The 16,337-nt window shown below is 43.9% G+C and overlaps 1 pseudogene; it reads left to right on the forward strand.

Moving 5' to 3' along the window:
* The first annotated feature begins 9,198 nt into the window (after positions 1–9,198).
* On the forward strand, positions 9,199–9,286 carry LOC147830504 (U2 spliceosomal RNA; annotated as a pseudogene).
* Positions 9,287–16,337: the final 7,051 nt, after the last annotated feature.

Consider the following 16,337-nt stretch of genomic DNA (forward strand, 5'->3'; position numbering starts at 1 on the left):
AGAAGGCCCTTGACTGAAGGTGTTTGCATGAAGGCCAAGTCAGAAGCCATCAGGATTTATAGAGCCCTGTGATTTGGAAAATAAAAAGTGTGAAGCTTTCATCTACCATTTCAGAGACTCTCTGGGGTTGTTAACAATGGCTGGTGTGGTCATGTTGTTCCTTGGCAGTTAGTTAAATGAAGCAAAATGTCTTTTGGGGTAGCAGGAAAGAAGTCAGGAGACTTAGTCCACTCTGGTGTCAGTCACATTAGGGAAAAAGGTCCCAAGGGGTGAGCTATGTGGTGGCAGCTACTGAGAACATAGCAGGTTGAGACTCTGGGGCTTGTGGGAAAAACAAGAAACAGAAAAATCAGTTGTGCATAATGTGGGTCCCAACTGTAAAAGAGGAGCTTAGCGATAAAGGAGCCACTGGTGGGCCCCAAAGTCGTGGGCCACCTTCCCCTCTCTGCCTCTCTCTGGAAACCAGCTATCAACATCCTCAGGCCACTGTCTTGGCTAAGCAGGAGGTCAAGGGCATAATCAGGGCATCCACAATCTCAGGCTTCCTCACACCTCGACCCAATTAGTTAAGCTGGGCTCACTTCGAGTAAGACCATGGTTCTAGATGATGTTAGTACTGGTCCACATCCTGAAGGTGAGTTGGGTTTGAAGTCTCCATTTGTCAAACTCCTGGATAAGTTTAATGAAACATTTTAATGATGACCCCAGGGGAACCGTTTTTATTTTTCGCAAGCCATTAAAGCCAGTCTTGTGGTGGCACTAATCCTATTTTTAAAAGTAGAAAAATATAACACTGATGTAAAAATATAAGCATCAGGGAATAGAGTCAAGGGACCCAAACACTTCCCAAGAAATTATCTCCATATTGACTGGTCATCTCCTTCCTAAGCATCCTGTGTTTTCTATGGAGCTTATGGCTCAGCTGCCTGGGCCAGGGCCAGCTACATTCTGGGTTCCAGCATCTTGTAGGTTTGGGGACAATGGGACATGAATCAAGGTACTAAGGAGGAGGAGAGAGGAATTCTCTGGGAATGGTGGGGTGAGGGGTATAGAATCACAAGAGATGAATGAGAATGAGGAACAAAGGATCCTGAAGGAGGCTGGCACAAAAGCGAAGGGCAGAGGTTCCTGGAGCTTAGGCAGTCCCGCCCCAGTGAGTATCGCTCCATCCTCAGTAGTGATCAGGCGTTAACAGACCATTTCGTTACAAACAACATCAGCACTGCCTGGGAATCTGTTGAAAGTTCAGGTTCTCAGGGCCCACTCTGGATCTACTGCTTGACAAGTTCTGTGGCCCAGCCCCGAGATCTGTGTGCACAAGCCTTCCTGTGATTTGATACCTGCCCACTGTGTGTGCCACTGCTCTCAGCTGTCGAACTCCCTCACATTGTCTCTGGGTGCCAAAATCACTGCACCATCTAGAGAATACCTGGGCATTGCCTATATTCTCCTCAACTCCCTTGTGAAATCACGTGAGTCCTGTCTGTCAGATCCCCCATCCCTACTCTGCCAGGACTAAGCTACCCACTTTGGCCTCAGGGATTTACCCTTGCCTGTGTCTGCTGCCAGGAAGCCATGTGGTTCCTTTTATGAAAGGTATGCCGTTGATCACACTTGAATCTTTGGACCTAGTCACGTGACTTGCTTTGGCCAATAGGATATTAGCAGCAAGGGCTTGAAATATGCTAGTGTACTAAAGTCTGCATACCCCTGTTATCCCCATGGGACAGGCTGCCCCAGGGACACGATACCCCCTCAGCCTGGTCCCAAAATGAACACACATGAAACAGAGCTAAGCCTGCCACCAAAGCCAACCCACAGACCTCCAAGCAAAAGAAACACTCATATATCACAAGACTCTAGGTTAGTGGTTACTCAGAAATAGGTGACCAACGCATTGAGCACCCATAGGTTTTGATGCGAGTCTCCTGAGTGAATTATTTGCTCTACAACATGGGCCTCCTGAAATTTCAGTGCTTTTTGGCAGAGGAATACTTTTAGGCCCTCACAATCAGACAGTGAAGCATAATTTATAGCAACACAATTCACAATAGTTAAATTATGGAAGTGGCCTATATATCTATCAACAGATGAATAAATAAAGAAAATGTGGTATTTATACACTATAGAGTATACTCAGCCATAAAGAATGATAGAGTCGTTTGTAGGAAAATGGATGGATCTTGAGGCCATAATACTAAGTGAAATAAGTCATACATACAAGATTACATCTCATATTATTTCTCTTAAATGAAAAACCCAAAATGGTAGGAAACAGGGCAGTAGACTTTGTGGAGATGGGAAGGGGATCTAGGGAAAGGGAAAGAGGGAAGGGTCACGAGGGAAGGAGGAATAAAAATGATTAAGATGCGATATGTATGAACCAATACCTCAAGATGAATGTAATTATGTAATACAAAATACACCAATTGAATTAGTCTGGGGAGTGGGGAGGTCTCTACTTCCTGAAGCCAACTGTTGACTGTGAACAGGGAGTCATTCTGAGGTAAGAAAACGAGAAGACATTGAGGACAGAAGTTTGAGTACAAAAGAGACGCAGGTTAAGGCAGGAAGAAAATGAGCCATGCATCTCACTCTCGCTCACTGGCTGCTGCTGCTGCTGGGGATTTACCCAAAGGGGATTTAGCAGAGTCTCCACTGCAGCCAAACCAGGCTCCATTTATCCATGCTCCTGATCAAGACCTTTCTCTGCTTTGCAAGCGTGGAGCTGCAGGGCCAGGATAAAGAGCAGTCTCCTCACAGTGGGAGGTGACTGGGTGCTGTTTGTATGGTATGAGCCATTTATGACAGAAGCCAAGCACTCCTACCCTGATTCTTAAATTGCTATTAATGTTCCTGAAGTGCTTTCTTAGACAGGGAAATGGAAGTAAAATGCCACATGTGCCACTCAGCTGCCTGGGAACTCAGGCAACGAGAGAGGCTGCGTGGGTTATGATCTCGTCATCCTTGGCACCCCCCTGCCCACCCAGGGAGAGCAGAGGTCGCCTCCTGGTCATGCAGCACACAGCCCGTGTGTTGGTTGATGCTTGCTGGGGATATCATAGAGGCATCTGTCCTACAAATTCTCTCAAAAGGGGAATCAGCAAGCCCTTTCTGGGTACTCAGAGGCAGAGATACAGGTGCTTTCAGCCCTGAGTCTCAAATATGTTGTAAGGTGGCCTATTTTCCCAACCCCAGCTAACCTGCTATCCCAGCTAAGGGATCAGGGCTGGTCCCACCTACTTAGAAAAAAAGGAAGATGAAAGAGAGCACTGCTGATTGCCACTTGCTATATGCTAGGCATTGGATCAAGTGGTTTATATAAATTGCCTTAAGTCTCCTCTTGCCTCTTTTTGGTTGTATCCTTAAACCCATTTTATAGATAAGAAGAGTAAACCTCAAGTTGATGAAGCAACATGCCCTGAGTCTACAGAACTGTCAGATGCAGAGGCATGGTGGAGTCCAGTCAGACCCAGAAGCCAGTGTTTGCATCTTTGAAGTCACATATCACAGAGGCTTGCCCATTTTACCATTGGTTAGCTACTAACGCCTTGAGGTCAAGAAGTGGATCTGGTCTCCCCTGGGGCTAAGTTTCACTGACATGGCTTCATCTGGTCTTCTCTCGGCGCTAATGCTACCATCCTCTCATAGACCAGGACATAAAATAAAGCTCAGAGAGGCTAAATAACTTGTGTGACATGACATGGGTAACAATAAATAATAGCATCAGGACTTGAGCACCAGTCTCCCTCCTGAGCCTGAATCCTTCCTTGGTTATGTGCCCACTTTTCATGTCATCGGGGTCTACACGTTAGGGCTTATTAGTGCTAGTCAAAAAGTGCTTATGGGTCAAAGAAAAGGGTCTTCTCCAAGCCACACTGACACTTTGCATCTCTTGGAGACACATGGCCTTTGCTAATGTCTACACCTATGCTGACCTAGAAGCACTGAAAATACTGTGGGAATGAACTCTACCCACTATGGTGACTGTACAGTGGTAGCTCAGCTTTGGAGACATGGAGAAGGAAAACAATGACAGCAGGGGGTTTGAATGAGCATCTATTAAAGTAAATCACCTCCTGGATGCAAAACAATATTAAAAATTTATTCCAAAACATCTCATTTCCCCAGCCTGAAAATCTCCAAAAATGGAGATCAGAGAGATAAACTGGAAGAAACAGAAAGAGATATCTTCTACCAGTTTCCCTCCAGTTAACTCAAACTCCTCATAAACCAAGAGATGCACAAGGAGTTCCCATGTGGGTGACTCAGGTATTCCCGAGCTGGACTCATATAATAAATAAAGCCAGGGTTTGAGTCAGTAACCTGCCATTTCTTCTTTGCGAGTGATGGTTTCGCCTCCAGAGCTGCCATTGCTCATCTCCTGGTGCATCCTCACACCTTTCCTGGAGAAAACCAGTACCTCCCACTCCACTTGTGAGTGCTCCTCCCAGCCCAGAGGGGACATCCCAGGGCTGGCTGGCAGCTCAGGGTGTCCCCTGAGAGGAGGGAACTACACAGAGCGGGGGAGCTCTCCCTGCTTTCCTGTGCATGCAGCTGCAGGTGGAGGACAGCGGCAGGGCAGAGGCTGAGAGGACTTCACAACTGACCCCCAACTATGTGAGCCCTCCTTGCAAGGTGAGCAGGAGTAACCTCAGCCTTTTCTAGGTGGCCAGGGTTGTACTATGAGCAATGCAGGGTTTGTTTCTCTGTCAAGGCTACTCAAAATTCCTAACAGAACATTAGTAAACAGAGGCCAGGAGAGAGGCACAACTAGCTGCATCCTCTATCCTGGAAGCCTAATATTAGCTATCTTCTATGTCCCACACCCAAAGCCAACAATTTTATTACTTTGAGGACAATTATACTTGCTTCTACCCATGTAGTCATTTCTCCTGGAATTGTCTTTCTGGTCAACTCCATCCAGTGAACTCGTGTCCATCCTGCAGTACCCACTCTCACCTACTCCTCTCAGAGATGAGTGGAGTGGCTCCTCCTCCATGATCTGACTGTGCCTATCCCACAAACCTTAGATCAGTCTGCAGTGGTTTGAAGATGTCCCCTAAAAGTTCATGTGCCAGAAACTTACTCTCCAAAGTCCCATGTCAGTGTCAATGATATCTGGAGGTGGTGCCCTTGAGAGGTAATTAGGATAAGATATGGTCATAAGGAGGGGTTCTCATGATGGCATTTGGAGCTTTGTAGGAGAGACTTGAAGCTAGCAGCTTGCTCTGTCTCTCCATGTAGTCCCCGCTACCATGTGGTGACATAGAGGAAGACTCTCACCAGATGTCAGCACTGTGCTCCTGGATAGCCCACCTCCAAATCTGTGAGCCCATTGCCTATGAATTTACCTGGTTGCTGGGAGTGCTGGGCTGTAGATCACTGGCCAGGCCTAACTTATCTCCTCCCATGGATGAGGCAGGGCCCTGCAGGGGGAGAACAGGCAACAAAAGGGCGTGGTGGAGCAAGTACTGGCAGAGAAGACGACTGTTTTCCTCTCTGCCCATTCACCAGAAAACCATCAAACATGACATCCTGCAGATCTTAGCTACTCTCCTGGCTCCGGTTACAGACCAGCCCCTTTTACCTTCCTCTGCACTTCCTTTATCTCTACCACTATAAATAAAAGCGCTGCACTTACCTGGTGGTCTTTTTCTCCCATCAGGAGGAAGAGCCCCACCTGGCTCCAACTTTTTTCTTTTGTATCTCCTTGTCTTTGTTTTTTCTTAATCTTTCACCACCACTTCTTACTCCATGGTCCCCTCAGCCACACAGGCCATGGCACTTGGTCTGTGGTCTTCTGGTACAGAAACACAAAAATGTCCCTAGCAATGCATGAGAGCATAAGAGAAAAAATGATATGAATTTTACTTCCTTTTCAACCCAGCATCTCTCCCAGAGGTAAACATCAAGCCTTGGTGTTTATCTCCATCTGGATACTTCTCGATCAGACCACACTGAGTCAGACAGACTCTCCATGGGTAACAGTATTGTGGGGCCAGATGCACTGATTCTAACCTTGGGCCCATTATCTACTGGCTTGTGATTTGGGAGGCACTAGTTAGACTCTGTACTCAGAGAGCTCCCTTACAGTCACTGCTACCCATCTAGCCAGTTCTCAGGAACATTCACGAGTTCATATATTCAAAGCACTTCAAACTGCATGGTATATCATTAGCACTACAGAGGTGCTTTCTGTTGCTACTATTCATCTCTGTCTCCAGTGTCCAACTGAAACAGAAAGTTGTGAGAGAGTGAAGATGTGCTTTTCCTGCCTGCACAACTTCAATAGTGGGGTGTCTTCCTGTGTTCCAACCTGGTGTCCCTCACACTCACTAGTGCCCCCTCATGGCATGCCCGCCTTCTAGCATGGTCCACCTTCATCCACACTACTTCTACTGGCTTCTTATTATGTACTGTGGACTCTCTGAAGTCAGAGTCCTGGATCCTAGCAAATGCTGGCAAGAATACATCACCCTTCTAGCCCTAGGACCATGTGACAGGTACAAGGCAGGCACAGAAAACACAAAAGTGACACAAAGAGGTGTGATCTTTGGCTTCAGGGGTCTCATGGCACTGTGAACTTATCACAAAGCAGCTTTCATTTCCTCATGCATAAAGTGGAAATTAAAGAACTCACTGCTTACCTTAGGAAGTTGTAGGGATTCAAAGACAGTGCGTGTGAGATGGTGAGGAAGAGAAAGATGATGTTGTCAGTGATATCAGGCCCCATCGGGAGCCCTTCATTTATTTCATCCACTTGCCAAACATATGAGACAGGTATTACCACTGGCCCTATTTTATAGTTGAGAACATTGAGGCATAGAAAGTTGAGGATTTATTGGGGAAAAAGTGACAGAGTTGGGATTTGAACTCTAGGAATCAAGCTCTTAAGTCTGTTTTCTTAATCATCAGACCTTGCTTGAATTTCTGCAAGCAGAGCAGTCATCAAGTGATTTCTCTAAATTGATGGGAGTTTGAAACACAAAGTGGAGTTCAGGCACGCACAAAAGATTGGTCTACTCACTATCAGCCACAGCATGGCCTTGACTTTTGCTTCTGGGTAATTACTGTGATGGTTAATCTTGATTCTCAACTTGATTGGCTTAGGAGATGCCTAGGAGATTAGTGAAGCACATTTCTGGGTGTGTCTGAGTGGGTCATGGAGGTGGGACCTTGGGGACTCTGTCTTCTCCCTGGCCCTGTCCTTTCTGGGCTTTCCCCCTGCTCTCTGCTTTCTGGATGCTGTGATTTGAGCAGCTTTCCTCCACCTTCCAGTCATGATAGTCCTCTCTTGGAACCTGCTGATCATGGGCTAAAACTTCCAAAACTGTGAGCCAAAATAAACTCTTCTCCTTCAACATGAAGGTGTCAAGTATTTTGTTTCAGCAATGGAAAAGTGACTAACACACTTAGTCAAAGATTTATAAATCATAGCTGTTCATCAGGCAAATACTCTGACTTAGAATATTTGGAAAAAAAAAAAGCAGAAATAGAAAAACCAAGCAACGTAGAATGAACCTAGGAAATTCTGCCTGCCAGAAGCCTTCTAGTCCTTCATCTCTTACTTTGTTGTCTTTGGAGCTTCTTATTCTACTTAAGATTTTCTGGTTTACTGACTTGTTTGCATGTTTAAATCTATTAGCTTGGGGGAAAAGTTTAAATCTCACAATTTCAAACTTTGGATGCAATCCAAGGGTTTTTCATATATTTCCAGTAAGCAGATAAATTGATGTAACCATTTTGGAAAACCAAGACCCACAAGACTTCCCATTGCCATGCTATTAACCAGAGCAGAAACCTGGCAACAACCTAAGGGCCCAGGAAAGAAAGTGAGTGGGTAAACTCAGATTTTCCCATAATGCAATGCTCTATAGTATACATGTACTGATCTATATGCATAAACTCCACAGCAGGATGGCAATATGGATGGATCTCAACAATATATTAAGTGGAAAAACTAGGTCCATAAATTCTGTAAATTGTGATAGCCTTTTACGTAAATTTAAGAGCAATTAAACCAAGCTCTACACATTTATTTATTAATATGAGTGCAATAAATTATATTTTTAAAAAGGCAGAACAATGGCTACCTCTAATGGGTGGCAGAAATGAGATGGAGGAGAGAGTTATATGATCAGATGTCAGTTATTGTCAAAGTCTGAGCTGCTGTTTAAATTTGAGGTCATGAGTGTTCTTCACATTGTTAAAATATGGCATCTGTAGGGCGTGGATGAACCAAAACTCATTATTAACTTAGTTTTGTGAAGCTGAGGGAGGACGGATAACAGCAATAGTTCCTTCTTGGCAGGGGTGTGGTGAGAGCACATGGTGAGCTCCTCCACAGCTCTGCAGTACACAGTGGGCTCATAGTCACAGGCAGCTATGGGTGGTGGTTGTTACTGCACATACAGCTTCCAAACAGCTTGCAGTGCTTTAAAGAAAATAAAACACTTTTACTCTGACCACCCCTACTACTTTGTGACTCAGCTGATTTTATGGATAAATACAGTACCACCACTCTCCTGGGGCCCACGCTTTAAGAAGTGGCAAGATTCCTGTCTAACAGAGAACAAGACCCAGTTATTCCCCTAAAACACGCAGCCTGCAACCATGATCCCTGGGAGACACTTCAATGAATACTGGTTCTTCTCTTTCCCTTCCGTGTCTGGTCCGGGCCCTGTGCCTTCAAAGTGCTTCACCTGCTTTGCACTCTGCCTCTCAACAGCCTGTGCAGGAGCCCAGTGGACACTGGCCTTCCACCAGGCTGTAGGGAAGAGTTTACTTTTTTCTTCCCACGTGACACAAGGAACAGAGGAGCCATTTAAACCTTATAAACACTAGCAGGCTCAAAAAGCCAGTGACCAGCCTTAAAAACATGTCTCTGTTTCCTTTGGCAAATTGGCAAATTCAGTAATATTTTCAGATAAGAAGGTAAACAGAGGGTGGTGGGGATTAAGGAGGCCTAGCTCAGTATCTTTATAGATGGGGGAAAGAAATATTACTGAAGTCTTTCCCTTTCAGGGAAAAGGATAGCCACTAAGCCCATCACATCCTCAAAAGCTGGGCTTTCAGGGTTGGGAGAGGTGGAACCTTCTCTCTGTATCTTCAAGAAAAAGGAAGAACACTAGAGAACAAGGTGCCAGGCCCACTTGCATCAGATCTCAGACTCAGGGTTTAAAATCAAGGAACAATATAGCTTCTCAGCCTTTTGGCTAAGATCAAGTGTAGTATCTGTTCTTATTACTAAAATCAAGAAACAAGACAGGACAAGAAATCCTAAGGACAGGGCCCTAGGATACAATGAGCTTCTAGAGAGGCAGCAAGTCCCTCGTCTTTAAAAAACAGGAAATCCATGCCTTTTAGACAGGATGCCGAGAAACATTTCCAAGATGACAGAGGTTTTGACCTGGGGCTTGAATCTGGGTGTGGGGCAGAGAGGATGAACTCTGAAATGGAAGGAGAAGGCCTACACAGCTTGAATGCAGGCACATCATAGCTTCTGAAATACTCCCAGAGGAGCATGGAACCCTAAGAAAGACAGTGAACTAACAGTAGAGATATTTCAAGTTCCTTTCTACCACCATTCCCCAGACCTGGAATCCTGTATGTTTCTGAATTCAATCTGAGACAAGTAGATAATTTATAAGATAAAAGATGTACTCTAACAGGAAGTTGGGCCCCATGAAAGGAATTTTTTTGTATTTTATTCACAGCCCCATTACCACTGTCTAGAACAGTGGTTGATAACTACTAGGTACTTAGAAAATATCTGTAGAGTGGATGAATGACTCCAGCTGCAGTCTATATCTTTTCATCTTAGTGTGACCCACAGCCAAATGGTGGCTCATCCGACTGGGAGCAAGGGTGGCTAGATTTCAGGAAATATTCATTTTTGGATTTTATTTGCTCTAAGTCAAGGAGTGTCCCCAGTAATTCTACTAATAACTATATCTGGAATCGAATGCCAGTCCTTGATTATTTAATCAAATGAATCAACTCTACAATGTCCCCTGAGTTCCTACAACAAAACAATCTTTCCCAGTGTAGAAAGGAAGGTGTTAACTGTGACCCTGGACACCAGATATATAGGCTTCCATAGTCCTGGACTTCTAACTTTACCTTGTTGTTGATACTGAAACCGAATTGTGTTGATGTTGGTTTCCAAGGTAAACAAAGCTTTACAGGGGAAATGTTTGGACCTAGAGATTCCTATTTGGTCCAAGTATGGACTAATGGCTGGAATAATGAGCATTTCCATTCATTTCCTTTTAAAGTGCTTCTGATAATGCAGTTAAGTGGACAGTCCAAAATCTCCCCTATTGGTCAATTTTCAAAAAGCAGTCTCTGGCATACAAACAATACTTCCTGCTCTCATTGAATTTCACTTAGAGAAAATGCCAAGAATTGTACCTCTTTGAAGTTCCACCAAGATCCTGAGAATAAGAGCAAAACAAGAAGTGAAAAAGACAGGAAGAGGGAGAGGGAAGACAGTGACGGATGGTTACCAGTTGCTAATCTGAATGTCCAGTATATTCCTGGTACAAAGTTAAGACTTTCAGATATATGATCTCAGTGAACCTTTTCAACAGCCCTGAAAGAAAGGCTTTCTTTTCCCCATTTCAGGGGTGACAAAGCTGAGGTGTAGAGACAGTCCAAGGTCAACAGCTGAGGTATGACTAGGCTGAGACTTGATGTCAGTGCCTGCCCTCTTAGCCACTAAGTTGTATTGCCTCTTCAATCTTGTTTCTCCCTGTCCTCATCATGCAAATCTTTCTCTAGAAGATAAGAATGGCTTCTGAATCAGCAGTGAATCCTTGGGCCTGGAGAGAAGACACTAAATCAAGGACCTCAAAGTGGTTCCATACTAGTATGTTGCAGATGTCAAAAGTTGGAGATGGAAATGGATAAGCCAATGAACTTGACCTTCTCCGGAGGGCCATGGGGGCCAGGCCAGGTTTGACCCGAGAGCACAGCATGGCCAGGATCATGTGTTAGAAGCAGCAGGCCAACTGTGGTGTGCCAGCCTTCATGGGATCCTAAGCAAGACAGACACTGCTGAGCTGAGGAAGTCATCTTGCCCATGACTGGCACTCTCAGAAGAGGTGTGTCTGACAAGTCTCAGCTTCCTTCTAACCCAGTCTGGGAAGCTGGACTTTGTTGGGTTGGGCAGGGAAACACTGATAAGCTCAGCAACAGAGAATGCAAAGTGTCCCTGGTTTTGAGAGGAAAAGGCTCTGCTGAACAAAGACCACAGCTGGGCCATCACACAAGAGAACTTGGTAACATGTAGAGGGCTGCCTTTGTCTTCTGACACATGTGGCATCACAGTCAAACTAGAGTCAGGCTCATCCTTGATGTATGGGGCTTAAAGCTCTGGAAATAATCCCTAGGAACGTTGCTACTCCACATGTTATCCAGGGACCAATAGCTCAAAGATCCAGGGAACAATGGTACAAACATCACCAGGAGCTTATCAGGAGCTCTTCAGAAACACAGAATCTCAGGCTATATCCACCTAGCTGAATGAGAATGAGCATGTTATCCAGCTCTCCAATTGATTCAAGTTTGAGAAGCATTGTCTTTGACAATGCCTGACTTATTGGATCAGAATTTCTGAAGCTACTGTTCTCAGATTTGTATAATTTCTACTCCCTAGATGAATTAGACATATGTTGAAGTTTGGTAACCATATAGGAAGCCTTTGAGATATCCTAAGAATGTTAATACTATAGCATCTAAACTACATTTTCATATCTCTTCATACTCAAGAGTACCACAAAAATTTCTTTTGAGAGGGCATAGAGAATATCATCAGTCTATTTGCAATCTATCTTCTTCTTTAAAAGGATTTGTGACAGCTTACAAGCAGAGCAGGTGTTCTGCTGAGGAGCAGAATAGGGTGTGTTCTAGGAAACTCCCTAGTCCCACAACCCATCATGTGGGATAGGATACAGCCTAAAATCTCACCACTAGGTTCATACTATGGTCTATATTTTTTAAAAATATTTTTTTTCTGTATGAGAAAGCACACATACCGTCAAATTAAGTTGTTGGTGACTTTTCAGAGCCTGTTTTCCTTGATGACAATCTATGCCCAAAGAATATCCTCCATATCTTCCCCCCACCCCCACCCCTCAATTACATCACATCTGGTCTGGCAGGCCTGCAAAACTTCCAAGGTGGTATCTCTGCTTCTATTCCATCCCATCTGGCCTCTACTCCACAAAGCAGTCACTAAAAGCAGTCACTGAAATGCAGAAATCAGATCATGTCATATCTTTTTTTTTTTTCTTTTTTTGGTACCAGGGATCAAACTCAGGACCTTCTGCTTGTGAGGCAGGTGGTGGCACCACTGAACTAAATCATTGGCCCTGTCATATCTTAATCTAACTCTAATCACTGCCTTTATCAGTTTCCTTTGGCTACTGTAGCAAATAACTACAATCATAGTGACTTAAAACAACCGCAATTTATTGTGTCCCTGTTCTAGAGGCTGGAAGTCCAAAATCAGTGAGTGGTCTGAAATCGATAGGCTTCTTCTGGAGGTTCTAGAGTAGAGAATCTTCCTTGGCCCTTCTGATTTCTAGAAGTTGCCAGCATTTGTTGGCTTGTGGCCACATGGCTCCAACCTCCAACTTCATGGTCACATGACCTTCTTTTCTGTCCATGTCAACTTTCCCTCCTATAGGGATGTAATGTGATTGCATTTAGGGCCCACATCTCAGGGTTCCTAACTTAATCACAACTGCAAAGTGAGGTTCTATCATATAATATTTACATTTTTTCAGGGATTCAGATGTGGATATTTTAGGGGGATCTTTACTCAGCTTACCATACTGCTTTTCCACTGTACTTAATAAAGACCTAAAATCTTTACTGTGGCTCAGAGGGTTGGTATTAGCCAGCTTTTATGACTAGGTCAAAATGCTTATTTTGGCTCATGGTTTCAAAGGTTTCGGTCCATAGTTGGCTGGCCCCAAGGCAGAAGCATCACAGCAGAACGGAATGGCAGAGAAAAGCTTCTCGTCTCATTACAGAAAGGAGGCAGAGGGGCCAAGAAGGAGTCAGAAACAATATATATCCTTTGAAAACATCCCTCCAGTGATCTGCTTTCTCCAGCTGAGATCCACCTCTAACAAATAGCTCATTCAGCTATGAACTCAATAATGGATTCATCCACTGGTGAGGTTAGTGCACTCATGATCAAATCATCTCCTGAAAGTTATACCTCTAGACACATGAGACTTTTGAGGGGCAACTAAATAATGATAGGGTTCTATGTGATCTGGGCCCTGCCTGGTTTTCAGACCCCATCTTGTTCTACCTTCCTCCTTATCCAGCCCATTCTCTGGTCTGCTTTCAGGTCTTCAATCAAATGTATTCCTGCCACAGGACCTTTGTTCTAACTCTAACCCTTTTTCTTGTAATATTGCTACTCTTCTTTCATTTGCTGAAGGAACAAATGAATGAATGAATGAGTGTTTGAGTGAATTAACAAATGGGAAGCTCAGGAAACAAGATAGTGGCAAAAATAGGAACAACTTCATGGGAGAGGTTAAATTCTACTTCTCAATTTTGCCCAGAGAATTGCCTGGTTAAAAATGTTTCCATCCCATCGTTTTGCTCTTACCAAATACCCCAGAATATCCCCAGCCCTTTCTTATCCATATGCTGAAAAATAGGCACAGTAGACAAGTGTAGCAAAGTCATGGGGATTTTTAGGAATAATGCCACATGGGACTGTCCCAGTCTCTTTATTTTTGGAGGAAAAAGACAGTCCAAGGTGTAGAAATCTATTTTGACTTCCATCAGTAATTTTGATGAGACTTCTTCTAGTGGCTGATAAATGCTCATTGTTGAATTTGGTGGCAATTTCACAGAGGCCACTGCTACTAGTTGTCATTCTTCTCTGGAGATGGAAGGCCTGTTCATCCCTAAATGACCTTTAATTATCTCCTAACTCTGACAGTTGAACTGTCATTAAATGGAATTTCTAGTATATTATGGTGAAAAAAAATAGAAGTTCTTCTTTTGCCCTAGAAAGAAGGATTCTAACTTATGTTTAGATATACAAATCAATAGCAACCACTATATTATTAACAGTGGGTAATCTAGAGAGATGAATTGAACCCATTCTGGTTTGTCTAAGCTTTCTTCATTAACACTGTAAATGTTGCATCCTTGGAAAAGCCCTTAGTCTCAGATAATTCAGGACAGCTGATTGCCTTACTGGCAGCTAATAGGCCTAACCCTACCTCTTTAGGGACCCAAAAAATATATAAGTGGAAGCACACATATGTCTAAATATGTAAAAGTTATAAAACCTAACACACGGCTGAATAAAAATATGTTCTATCTTCCTACCATGACAAATGTTTTCAAAACAACTTGGAAGTTCAGATTTGAATTCTACATTCTTGGGCTCCTCTGTGGTTCCTGGTTTCTCTCCATTTTCTCTTCCCCTTCCTATCTGTCTCATACCTCAGTGGATCTTGCTCAAACTCCATCTGTTACCAATAAACTGCCAGCTCTTAGTTATTCCTTTGGTCTTGGGGTGAACTGTTTTGAGGTCCATCATTGGAGGAGAATGAACTCCAGACCCAAACTGTTCTGGAATTGAAATTAAGACCTTCTGAGCAGAGAATTCTGGAATTCATGGTACTTGAAGTCTGGCTTAGAAGAGGTAGATGGCCATAGTCCCTAGGATTGGAGCCACTCTTGCCTGTGTCCACTGGTAATACTAGTAGTTGCCAATTCCTGGAGGACCTGTAAAACTGGAAACAAGGGGATGAATTTCAACTTTGACATACACTGGGTCCTCCTCAGCCTGAGGTCAGGGTTATTCAACCTGGAGAAATAAAGTTTGCACAAATAACTTTGCTGATGCTCTCAGACTATTCCTAGAAAGAACTAACTGAGGTCCTCACTAGAAGAAGTAAAATTATAGTACCTGTCTCAGTCACTTTCTTGTTGCTGGGACAAACACCTCACACCCACAACATATGAGGAGAGATTTATTTTCCCTCACATTTCAGTCCAGGGTCACCCAGCTCCCAAGAAGAAACAGAATGGCATCAGGGCACAGCAGAGGACAGCTGCTCATGGCATGGAGACAAGAAGCACAGAGAATCAAAGGAGGAACTGGGAAGAGAGACATAGCTTTCCAGGTCACACCCACAGTGACCTGCCTCTTCAGACCAGACTCACCTACTAACAGCAAGGAAGCTGTAAAGGCCCTATAATCCAATCACCTAATAACCTTCCCTGACTATAAGCTCAGAAGGATTTGGGGTGATATTCAGATATAAATCATAACATACCACCCCCGGCCCCCAAAATACTCATGTGCAACTCTTTATGTAAAGTACATTTAGTCCATCTCTAAAAGTCACCAAAGTCTTAACAGTTTCACCACTGCTGAAAAGTCCAAGTCTAAAGTCTCCTCTGAGACTTAAAGCAAACTCTCAGCTGTGAGCCCCTGTAAATCAAAAAGAAAGTTAAACATTGTCAACATATAATGGTATAGAGTAGATTCCCCATTCCAGAAGTATAAAATAGGTGGATAGAAAGCAATGGGACCAAAGGAAGACTAAAACCCAGCAATGCAAGCATTAAATCCCATAGTTTCATGTCCAATACCTGGGGCAAGTTGTGATGAGATAAGAACTCCAAAGGGCTTGGGCTTCCCTGCCCCTATAGCATTCTTTGTGTTTATAGCTCTTATAGCTTCTCACTCGGGCTGATGTTGCTCACTCCTTCTGACTTCCCTACAAATTCCACATTCCTGGCTTCTCCAACTTTCTGGGGTCTCCACTGCACTCTTACCTTCATTCTCACAGCTTCACACACTGCCCTCTCAGAGGCACACTGAAATCTGGAATCTGGGTGGAAGCCTCCCTGATCTGACAACTCTTGCATTCTGTATGCCAATAAAACCAGCACCATGTGGATGATGTGAAAGTCTTCTGCCAGCTTGGGCAGTAGTTAGCCCTGACCCCCTTGAATCATGGCTGCATAGCCTGGATGGCTGAGCACTGTAAACTGAATTCTGGGGAACCAATTTCTTAGGCAGCCCTTTTTGAGCAGGGTGCCCTGGAGCTGTCTTCTCAAGGCAGTCTTTCACTTTTTCATCCTTCATCAGGTGAAGGCAGGGGTCTTGCTGATTCCTGTGGTGCCTTCAAGCCATCATTTCTATTTTTCTATTGTAAAGTACTTGACTTCTTTCCACCAACCAAGCTTTACTCTGCTCCATATTTGCTGAAGTTTCTTTCTAGTAAAACTGAAAACTTTTTAAATGAGCTTTTTGCTCCTGGTTCTCAGTATAAACCTGG

This window comes from Heterocephalus glaber, unplaced genomic scaffold (genome assembly GCF_053883595.1).
Source record: "Heterocephalus glaber isolate CG9 unplaced genomic scaffold, H.glaber_assembly_v1.0 deba00000122, whole genome shotgun sequence".
NCBI lineage: Eukaryota > Metazoa > Chordata > Mammalia > Rodentia > Bathyergidae > Heterocephalus > Heterocephalus glaber.